We start from the raw sequence: 11,931 nt of genomic DNA, 5'->3' as shown, positions 1-11,931 counted from the left end.
AAATATGCTCTGTGACCAATGAATATGTTCCCAATTGTCTGTTTGATCCAAATGCTTACGCTACCCTTGACAGCACTCTCTTAAATTCTTTATTTGCCATAATATTCTAAACCACTCTACCCCTTCTAGTTCATGGGCACTTTTTATTTTTTCCAGAATGATGTGTTGGCAAACTACGTATCTGCAGCTCTCAAAAAAGCCCATGTTGAGAACATTCAAATCTCCCTCCTCGACATGTAGTTTCTCTTTGGGATTACATCTTTTGTGCAGCCACTTATCATAAAGAATATTTTTCCAATGCAAGAGATCAGGGAATGCATCCTGGGCTGCCATGGTGCCAGTGGGCCCTCCATTCCCAAGCAGTTATAGGCCTGGGGTACTAATCAGGCCTGTGGAATTTACATATGAAGGTCACTTAAGGTTGCTTCTGTTGTGTTCTCTTTTAGACTGTTGACCATGAACCAGGATGTGAGGATGATGATGAAACTCTTCGGGAAATGGTCGAGCTGGCTGCACAGCGACTTTATGATGCTATCACTCCTATACAATAAACTAAGAAATGTTGTATATATTGGAGGCCTTCGGAATCCTCTAATGAGCTTACACTTTTTATAAATGTTCTTCGTTAAAATAATTTTGCCCCCAGATGGGCAGACCAAAATAACTGCTGTTTGTGTTGACAATTAAAAAAAATGTATTATAGAAAAAGCTCGTTTCTCCTGATTCATTGGCTGAAATGGGCTATGAATGCCTAAAATACGTAAACTGAGATTTTAAAAGATTTTAAAATGCTTCAGTGTATTTTTATTATTAGATTCATGTTACCAGAAGAATCAGAATGTTTTGAAGTCATCAACTTAACCTGACCTTGCATATTTTAACCTGACCTTAATTTGATTTTAGAACAGAAACTATTTATTTATTATTGTGGTTTTTAGTATCGCCTGTTCACCGCCCTGAGTCCCGTAAGGGAGATAGGGCGGTATATAAATTTAAATAATAATAATAATAATAATAATAATAATAATAATAATAATATAATAATAATAATAATAATAATAATAATAATATACTAGAATCCACAGAGGTTGCAGTACAGATAGATAGTTCAGGACTTACAAGTGGCTGTTTAATGACTGTTTGCAGTCACAACGGCCCCATTTTGAAATGCTGAAGCTCCAAGACTTTTAGAATGCTGGCTTCAGTAGCATTTTCCTCTCTCGGGGAGAAAACACTAGCAAAGACCATTGTTATCAAAATAGTTTGGAAGGGCCTTTCTCCAAATCGCATGCTTTTGAAAAGGAGCCTTCTGAACTATTATGGAATTGGGCCTGTGTACAGGTAGTCCTCGACTTAACAAAAGTTCATTTAGTGACCGTTTGAAGTTACAACAGCACTGAAAAAAGTGACTTATGACAATTTTTCCTACAACCATTGCAGCAGCATCCTCAAAATTCAGATGCTTGGCAACTGGTTCATATTTATGACGGCTGCAGTGTCCTGTGACAAGAAAGGTCGTAAAATTGGGCAAAATTCACTTAACTGTCTCACTTAGCCGCTGACATTTTGGGCTCAATTGTGGTCGTAAGTCAAAGACTACCTATACAGGATGGTGACTGAAAGGAAAGTGGACCAGGTTGTGGAGCAGAGAGAATGTTTATATGCCAGTGGGCCTATCTGGCCGATGCATCCACTCATTTTTTGTGTGCTGGTGGGCCTCCCCGTGCCTCCCCCATCCTGAGGCACTCGCATAGAATCATTTAATGACTGCAGGGGGGAGAGCTTGGATCCCCCTGCCCAATAGAAGCCTGTGCCAGGCCTCTAAACTCTTTCTTTTGAAATTAAATTGCTACATTGCATCAGGACTGAACTTTCTACTTCAAATGATTCCAGTTTCTAATGAGAGTGAGGTATTAAATAGCTGGCACAGACAAGCAATAAATTGCATATAATGTAATAAAAGGCCAAAACTTAACATTCAAGGACTTCAAAAGAACAATGTGGTTAAGTGGCGCCAGATTTCAAATTGTACTGCTACTAAGTAATTTATTGAATATTTGAGACAAATATTGTATAGGAAAAGTGTTAAGTCCAGACTCTTCTCCCCACCACCACCCCCGATTCATTATTGAATGCCTATTTTTACAGGAGGAAGAAGACACTTCTCAGTTGAGACAACTTGTTCAGATTGCAAAATGTTATTAACGGCAAAGCTCTGGGTCTCTACAATGCTTTTCTAGATTTAATTGGTTTCAGTATTTTCCAATGAAAACTACTGCAATGAGAGAATTATGGAAACAAGGGAAAAGAGACTCTTGGCTGAATTTGAAAATGTCATAATACTGAACATTTGTTGGACACAATTCCTAATTTATTAGTGAAATGTCATTGAGAGTACGAATTAAATCAATGTGAAAAAATTATAGAGCTGGAACAATGGGAACTTCAACGGAGAAATGTTAAACTTACTTCAAATATAGTTAGAGTTGGTACCAAGTGTTTTATCTTTGATCAGAACTTCAATCTTGATTACTAAAATGAGTAATTCATTTTCCATGAAATGCTGGAAATATAATGAAGAGATTACATCACTTAATTTGCATGTGGTGACAAGGGTTGTAAGGTTCAGAAAATACTTCATTATAGAATGGAACAAATTTTGAAAGTAATTTTATTTCATTGTAATATATTTTTTTATTAAACTTAATTAAATCATCCATTAAAATTCACTAAATCATACATTAAACTTCATTAAACCATACACTGGTACCTGAGCCCTGCTCCCCAAGAAAAGGGTTTCTAAAATAGCATCGCCCTTCTGAACCTCAGATGTTGTGTGAATAGTATTGGCAAAAAGCAAGGGGCCCCTTGGTGTTCTCTGAGTTTGGTTGTTTTGTTGCAGGCATTTCATTACCCAAAATAGGTAACATTATCAGTGCTAGTCACAAGTAAGGGCCCTCCACAGGACCCATCCTACAGATAGTCCTCAACTTGGGCCCAAGTTTTTGTTACCTAAGTGAGACAGTTTTAAGTGAGCTTTGCCCCATTCTACAACCTTTCTTGCCACAGTTGTTAAGTGAATCCACTGCAGATGTTAAGTTAGTAACATGGTTGTTAATTGAATCTGGCTTCCCCACTGACTTTGCTTGTCAAGCCACAAAAGGTGATCACATGACCCTAGAATGCTGCAACCGTCATAAATATCAGTAGCCAAGTGTCTGAATTCTGATCATGGGGATGCTGCAACAGTCATAAGTGTGAAAAGGGGTCACAAATCGCCTTTTCAGTGCTGTTGTAACTTCACTCATTAAAGGAACTGGTAAGTCGAGGACTACCTGTACTGATTTTCTTCTGCAAGTTCTTCTCCCTCAACAGAGGGGGAAGAATAAGACAACTATCTTGAGTCTACAACCAGCCCTTGCATCAGTTCCAAGAATTGCACCCTGATTCAAGGGACCCTGAGGGCACAGATATTCCCCCAAGTGGCCTCAACAGCTCTCATAGAGAGTGTTAACAGCCAATGACTGCAAAGAAATACAATCCTTCCATCCCATCTCCCACCATCCTGTCAGAACCTAGCTTTCCATTCCCACCATCCAGTCTCAACTGTCAATATTTACCCTTCCATCCCCCCACTTCTTGTTGTTAGTTGCGAAGTCGTATCTGACCCATCGCGACCCCATGGACAACGTTCCTCCAAGCCTTCCTGTCCTCTACCATCTTCTGGAGTTCATTTAAGCTCATGCCTACTGCTTCAGTGACTCCATCCACCTCATTCTCTGTCGTCCCCTTCTTTTATTGCCCTCAATCTTTCCCAGCATTAGGCTCTTCTCCAGTGAGTCCTTCCTTCTCATTAGGTGGCCAAAGTACTTGAGTTTCAACTTCAGGATCTGGCCTTCTAAAGAGCAGTCAGGGTTGATCTCCTCTAGGACTGACCGGTTTGATCGCCTTGCAGTCCAGGGGACTAGCAGGAGTCTTCTCCAGCACCATAGTTCAAAGGCCTCAATTCTTTTGCGTTCAGCCTTTCTTATGGTCCAACTTTCACAGCCATACATTGCAACTGGGAAAACCATGGCCTTGACTATACGCACTTTTGTTGGCAGGGTGATATCTCTGCTTTTTAGTATGCTGTCTAGATTTCCCATAGCTTTCCTCCTCAGGAACAAGCATCTTTTAATTTCTTGGCTGCAGTCCCCATCTGCGGTGACCTTGGAGCCCAGGAAGATAAAATCTGTCACTACCTCCATTTCTTCCTCATCTATTTGCCAGAAATTGAGAGGGCCCCACTATCCAGTCTCAACTGTCAGTACCTGTCCTTCCACCATCACCACTCCATCACAACTGATTAAGCTTCTTGGATGAGAAGCGAATCATTTTCCTTCCTCAAGGAAAAACAATCAAGTTGCCTTTTGAAGAAAAAAGTACCTTTGAGACAACTATGACCTGGATGATTGAGAAAATCCAGACATTTAGCCATACACTTTGCGATGAATGTCCTTCAAATGGTTGCGGGTGTGTGTGTGTGTGTGTGTGGTATGAACAGATTTCCAGAAAACTTTCAGACTACAGGAACCATTTGCGCTTCAATTTGAGATGCAGACAACACAGACTCAATCCCATCATCCTGCACCGGGGTTCAACAGTGAAAGGATACAGGACAGAAAACCTACAGAAAGCACAGCTCCAACTTCTCAACGAAAGAATAAGACATTAACTTTGAAAGAGAGAGTGGAACACAAACTTCAAGAATTGAAATCACTTCTTCCAACAGAAATATTGGCGGAGGTCGCAGAATTTATGAAGAAGGTACAACTAGCACAACATTACAAGGGCAAAGGAAGAGAGAAAGGCAAATGTTCTACCCTACAGTTTAGACAAGAAAAAGCACACAAAACAGAAGAATCAATCCAGATGAGAGAGGACAGTGACAAGTCTCAGAGAACTGACTGATGGGTGAGAAATCTGTCTGACAGAGAGCTTACTCAAACAGAAAAGAATGTTTTATCCAAGGGACTAAATTTTGCAGTAACATTAGAACAGCTACCAAATGTACATCTCCTCACAGCCACAGAGTCAGTTATCAGGAACAATAAAGTGGCAGAACCAGAGACAGAACAATGAAGGATGAAGGTATCTGCAACGCTCGCCAATGCCAAAACACCCCCCTCCAACCTCACAATTCAAGAAAGGAGACCCGTGGCATCCCTAGCAAGAGATCCAACTTCACCATCTTGGCAGCTGATGAAGGAAGATAAAGGAAGATACATGGTTATCCTGAATACAGATGACTACAGTGCCAAGATGGATCCTTTTCTGAAGGACACTTCTACCTATAAGACTCTGAAGAGAGATCCTACCAGCAATTAGAAGAAAAAGGTCATCAATTTTCTGCAACAATTACTGAAGGACAGTGCCATTTTACCCTAGGGAATAGGCTCCATGCATAATCCCCAAAATCCATAAAGTGGGAGCTCCACTCAGACCAATTGTCAGCAGCATCAACTCTGTCACCTACAACATTGTGAAATATTTAACTATCTTATTAGCATTTCTGGTTGGCAACACCACCCATCACCTCAACAATTCACAGGACTTTGTCAGCAAGGTTTGGAAACTAAAACTGGATCTGGATGAAACTATGGTTTCTTATGACGTGACTTCACTCTTCATCTGCATTCCAACAACTGAACCTGTCATGGTAGTGAAGAAACGTCTGCTACAAGACAGCACATTCCCCCACCCACCATCTTGTCAGAACCTATCCTTCCATCCCCCCATATCACAACTGATGAAGCTTCTTGGATGAGAAACAAAATGTTTTCTTCTTCCTCCTCAAGGAAAAACAGTCCAGTTGCCTTTTGGAAAAGCACCTTTGAGACAACTATGACCTGGATGACTGAGAATCTCCACAGACCTTCTGCTTCTGGCCTGTACACTCTGAAGAAATACGAAACGTACACGGGCAGCCCAGTTTTCAAAAGAGGGGTCATGAGAAGTTTGGCCTTGCAGTCATTCTAAGTACTCTCCCAATCCCAATATTCATTGTTTATGAATATCTACACTGCTGCTGAAAGTTATATTAGAAACATGTTTGAGCAGAAAGAACAGTAATAATTAAGGAGAAAATTTGTAGCTCAGGGTTGAAACAAGGGGTCCTTGGTGCTCTCTGAGCTTGGTTGCTTTCTTGTAGACATTTCATTGCCCAAACTAGGTAACATCCTCAGTGTTAGTAAGGAGTGGGGTTTGCTCTCAATTTATATTCTAGTAGCTTGCCCTGTCAGTGTTGGAGGGAGTGGTCTTGGAGGTCTTTGGTTGGGCTGTTTACTATTAGCTTGTTTGGTAGTTCCTTGGTTGGAGTATTGTTTACTTCTTGATTGTTGGTCTGAAGTTAATCTTAGTGTTAATCTATGCTCATCTGAGTTTTGATTGCTGGGTGGAGAGGTGTTTGGGTCTTTTTGTTCCTTTTTTGGCTTGTTGAATGTCTCTTTTGCACAGTATGTAGATGTTGTTTATGTATCTATTCAGTGCTTTTTTGTAAAAAAAAAAAAAAAAAAAAAGGTGCCGGAACTCACACACATCATACAACCCGCCTTGTCTACCCCACAAAGGTTCCATCCCAAAAAAGTGCCGGAACTCCGTTCTGGGTGTTCTATGACAAAAAGCCCTGTGTCTATTGATGGCCAATTTGTCAGAGTGCAGGGTGCAGCCTGCTTCTAATGTTTTTGGACTTGGCTTGGTCTAAGACGATCAATAGCATAGATCAGTGGTAGCGAACCTATGGCACACATGCCAGAGGTGGCACTCAGAGCCCTCTCTGTGGGCACACGTGCCGTTGCCCCAGTCTCGCCTCCCCCCATGACCCCCTCACTAGCAGCACCTCTGGAGGAGAGTCGCCCCCGAGTGTGGCCCACGCGGAGCAGCACAGCCAAGGACATGGCAGCCAGGCAGCGTGGACAAGACTCTGCCCTCATGCCCCATCGTGCACAGTTGATGCTGTGGGGCGCAGGCAGAGGGCATGGCTGCCATGGCGATGTTGGGCTGCCTGGGCGATCTATGGCAGGCCCTGGAGGCGGTGAGTGACCCTGCGGACAGGCAGGGTGTTGGGCAGGCTGGGGACAGTGCAGGGGTGGGGTGGGGCCAGTTTTTGGGCCCTCGGTCTCTAAAAGGTTTGCCATCACTGACATAGATGCAAAAAGGCAATTTCTTTTCTGCCCAATAAGATTATGCAACACATGTCAATGGTTGACCAATGTCTTCTTTCATATTTATTTTGAAAAGAAAAAGGCATTTCTGGGAAATTACACATTGAAAAGATAGACAAATTTATTAAAAGGTGGATGTTTATATACATAATTATGGGATGTCCTTGACTCTTCTGCATCCCTGATATAGAATTCTGCAGAATTTGAAAATCTCAGAAAAACACCTTGAAAAATTCAGCGAAAATTTTTTTTCTTCATTTTTTTTCAATGGCCTCCAAGTATGATAATTTCACTTTTTGTGGCATCTCATCTTTGACTGTGTTAGATTTGGTTAAACATTTTTCAATAGGTATATCTGGGAACTCCTGGGAATAAACTTAGAATTTGTTCAAAACTTATCTTCTCGCTCTGTTGCATTTTGATGATGATTTTGCTATGGAAGCGAAAATGCAGATATGTATTTATGCATGTCACATTAAGAAAAAATGGCATTTTATTAACATTGCATTTACCTATAATCTTACAACTGCTTATTTTGCAATGCAAAACATTATTGTATCGACTAATACTAAAGAACTGGATTTGTGTAAGAATTATTTTTGATGTATTCAAAGAAAGTGTGCTGCTAAAAGGTTAAAATTCTAGCAAGGGAGGATGAAGAGACAACATTCCCAATTGTGACTTTCCAAAGTCGTCAATTGAAACATGTCTATTTCTCTCCCAGAAACAGAAGGACAAATCTTATAATCATCATCATCATCGGGTTTTCTTTTTTTGTTGATGCGTATGGAGTCTAACTTGGAACACATCTCTTTGATGTTTTTGTCCACAGCTTTTTGCAGTTCTTTCTGCTTTTGGCTCTCCTTTGCTACTTCCTGTAAAAAGAAATGGATGAAGCACCATCAAAATTTAATTTTTAATGCCTTATATTGTGGGAACTCAGCCCTACAGAGAAGGAAATATTAAAAGGGCAGAAAAATATATTTCCTCCAAGGATCTTAAAGAAGCAGGAAAGCAGTTTTCTTAATAGCCCCAGGTCTCCCTTCCCCAAGCAGAAACCAGTTCTATAGAGATGCAGATGTAAATCCAGGGAGCTAGGAGATTAAGAAGAAAAAGACCTAAAATCTACATATTCCATCCAAATTCGAAGAGTCATCAGCCCCAGGGAAGCAGGATATGACCTTTGGACATAATAAGATTGACCCATCACCATCAGAATACCAGATAGGCACACTCAGACTCAGGTCAAAGTTCATGCCACAGGAACAACTCCAGACAAAAGGCTCCAGAGCGTATAAAACCCTACTTCCTACATGTGCTCAGCCCTTTTTTTCACTTCTCTTGCTGCCAGAACCATCTTCCTATCTGGCTCTCCTCTCCAATAAACTACAACCTTCTTCCCAAAGCAGTTGCCATGTTTATTCCCAGCTTGGATGAACCATGATGAAGACTTCTATTTCAACAATATAATTTTGCTTACTGGGGCTGTTCTAATTTCTTACTATCGTGTAAGATACTTTTCCAGCCGGCTGTTTCTCACCTGGAATGTCTTGGGTAGGCCTGGCAAAAAAAACCCAAATAACTAGTGCTTGTAAAGCTAAACTTAAGAAGAAATAAATCATTTTCATTTTTAAAATGAAAATTATTAAAACATTAAATTAAAATTATACTCACTTCCTTAACTTTGAAGGAGTTTCTCCTTCATCTACTTGTTTTGGTTCACAAGGCTGGCGACTTCGCTTGCTAAGAATTCGTTTTCCTCCTCCAGCTAAGATGCAGAAATTACAAGAAGCATTTATCAGTCCTAGAATACAAGTAAGCAGACAAAAAGAGAAGCTTTAAACAAGATTGTAAGGGAAATGAATTACTTGCATCTCTTATCGTGGCATTTCTCTCAGCCATCTTTTCCTGGTGTTTTTCTCTTATTTCATTCAGCTGCTCTTCATCGGTATTTTTAGGGAAAAGCACTTGTGCTATTACACAATATTCATAAAAGATATTACATACGAAGCCACCAATGACACAGCAATTTAAGATTGGTCATAACAAATGGCACAGTCCATTTAAAATTCGCTGGGGTGTGTTATTAGTGCAGGAAAACAGATCTTTTTGCATCTGTTTCCCATTAACTTAAAGGGAGTTCAGAGCCTCTCCCAAAGACAGTTGTTCTGAAGGAAGGGTTAATTTCCTCAGCAGTGCAGAGGAAGGACTCCCTCCTATCCCCACATCTGCTACAGGTGCCCACACAAACAGTATGGGTGGTTCCTCATCTTTGTCTCTTCGATCTTGCTTGTATTTCTGGAGACAGTACTGCCAAAAGAAGACATTTTGAACACTGAGGGCAAACCAAGTGGAGGAAGATAATTTAGTTATTCTAGTTTTCAAAGTAATGTACATACTGTATGTGAACTAGAGAGTAAATATATAGAAAGTAGAGAGAATAGGATTATGTTAGAATTTATCAGCTAAAAGAAAAGAGTTACAAAATATTGAGTTAGAACAGGTTCAAAGAAATCTAATTTATTTAAATAGGGAATTTTATGAAAATAGTAATAAAAATTCTAGAATGTTGACTAGAACCACACAAGTTAAAAAGGCAAAAAGCCTGATTGGAGTAATAAAGAATGATAAGGGGAAAAGATGTAACATGATGAGAGAAAAATTGTTGATATTTCAGAAGTTTTTTGAAAAGTTATATAAGGGAAAGGAAATAAATGTGAATGAAAGTCGGGCATATATAGAAAAGAATTTAAACTGTAAAATTCGAGAATATGATAAAGAAATAATGGAATCACGAATAGAAGAGGAGATACTGGAAGTTATTAATAAATTGAAAATAAGTAAAGCACCAGGGTTAGATGGACTAGGCGCAGAATATTATAAAAATTTTAAAGGATTATTGGTGCTGAAGATGAGGTTAATGTTTAATAAAATAATGGAAGAGGAAATTATTCCAAGTTCCTGGAAGCAATCTCTGATAGTATTGATAGCGAAACCTAATAAAGATCTTACAAACCCAGGATCATATAGACCAATATCCCTTATTAATCAGGATGCTAAGATTTTTACAGCAATATTAACAAATAGATTGAATACCTTTATAGAGAATTATATTAAAAATGATCAGTATGGATTTATAAGAGGCCGACAAATGTCAGATGTAGTAGGAAGGGTATTAAATAGGTTATTACATAAAGAATCAAAAATTAAAGGCTGGTTTATTAGCATTAGATGTATTTAAGGCCTTTGATTGTGTGGAATGGCCTACCTTGAAGATAGAGAAGTTAGGCTTTGGGAAAAAATTTAGAAAGGAAAACTATACTCAGAGAATAAGGCGAGAATAGTTATAAATGATGGTGTTACAGAGACAATAGCCTTAAGCCAGGGAACAAGACAGGGTTGCCCCTTATCTCCAGTTCTATTTGCATTATTGATGGAGGTTTTGGCAAATGCAATCAGGAAAGATTCATTGATTTAAGGAATTGGTGCATATAAGAAAACTAAAATAACTTTATTTGCAGATGATACATTACTAACATTTCAAAATCCCATAGCTACTATAGAGAGATTATATTCACATTTGAATGAATTTGGGAAATATAGTGGATTGCAAATAAACTGGGAAAAATCAGAAATGATATTATATAACCATAGTAAAGAAGAAATGGATGTATTGAAAGAAAAATATAAATTAAAAATAGTAGATGGTATCAAATATTTAGGTACTGACATCCCAAAAAATATTCAAGACTTAAAGAAGATAAATTATCAGAAGTTAAAGAAAGATATAAAAGATAAATTGGATAAATATGGAAAAGTAAAATTATCATGGTTCGGAAGAATTGCAACAATAAAAATGAAAAATTTTACCAAAAATTATTTTTTTGTTTTGGATGATCCCAATTAAGTTTTCAGATCAAGAATTAAAGGAAATACAGAGATTGCTGGAGGTGTACTGTAATGGAGGTAAGAGAGCAAGAATAAGTAAAGCATAATGGTATGAACCATTAAAAAAGAGTGGGCTGGACTTCCGGTTCCGGTTCGCGGCGACTCTGCTCGTGTCTGGAGACTCGTCTCCACACCGGCCGGGTTTTTCTTTGCCCTGGAGGGGCAACCACCGAGGAGGAGGCTTGCTGAAGACTGTGGGAGGGCGGCAGCTTCTCTCGTTGCTCCAGCTATCTCTTTAGGGCCGACGGAGCAAAAGATCGTCCTGTAAGATGGCCGATTACCCTTCTGCACCAGCTGAAAGTCACAGCTACATCTAAGCCTGAATAGACCCACCGCGGATGATCCGGGTGAGATCCCTTCTGCTCCTCTCTTCACCCTACTCTCTTTTTTTTTTTTTGCCTGTAAAAGCTCTGTTGGAATCATTTCCCCGTCTTGAAAAAGCAGCTTTGGTATGCGTGGGATGAAAGGCACTGAACAAAAAGGTTAGAATAAATTTTTTTAAAGACTACACTTTACTCTTATCTACTTTGGGGTACAGAAAAAACTTTTTTTAAAGAGCTGTATTTTTTTTATTTTTTTTTCATAATTTATATGCCGCACTTCTCCCCACGGGACTCAGGGCGGCTCACAGCATATTAAAATAACACAATACAAACAACACACACAACATTTCCCCTATAAAAGCCAATTAAAACCAAATATTTGTAGCTGTGACATTATTAAAATCATTAAAAATTATCCCTATTTAAAATTCACCCTAGGTCAGTCCCGCTTGCTGAAA

At 39.3% G+C, this 11,931-nt stretch overlaps 1 pseudogene; it reads left to right on the top strand.

Annotated features, from left to right (window-relative positions):
* Positions 1-4,438: 4,438 nt before the first annotated feature.
* On the top strand, positions 4,439-11,168 carry LOC107299993 (annotated as a pseudogene).
* Positions 11,169-11,931: the final 763 nt, after the last annotated feature.

The sequence above is a fragment of the Protobothrops mucrosquamatus genome, unplaced genomic scaffold (assembly GCF_001527695.2).
Source record: "Protobothrops mucrosquamatus isolate PMUCROS unplaced genomic scaffold, P.Mucros_1.0 scaffold5886, whole genome shotgun sequence".
NCBI classification, from domain to species: domain Eukaryota; kingdom Metazoa; phylum Chordata; class Lepidosauria; order Squamata; family Viperidae; genus Protobothrops; species Protobothrops mucrosquamatus.
Note: the sequence above shows the minus strand (reverse complement) of the source record. Positions and strands in the feature narration are given on the sequence as shown.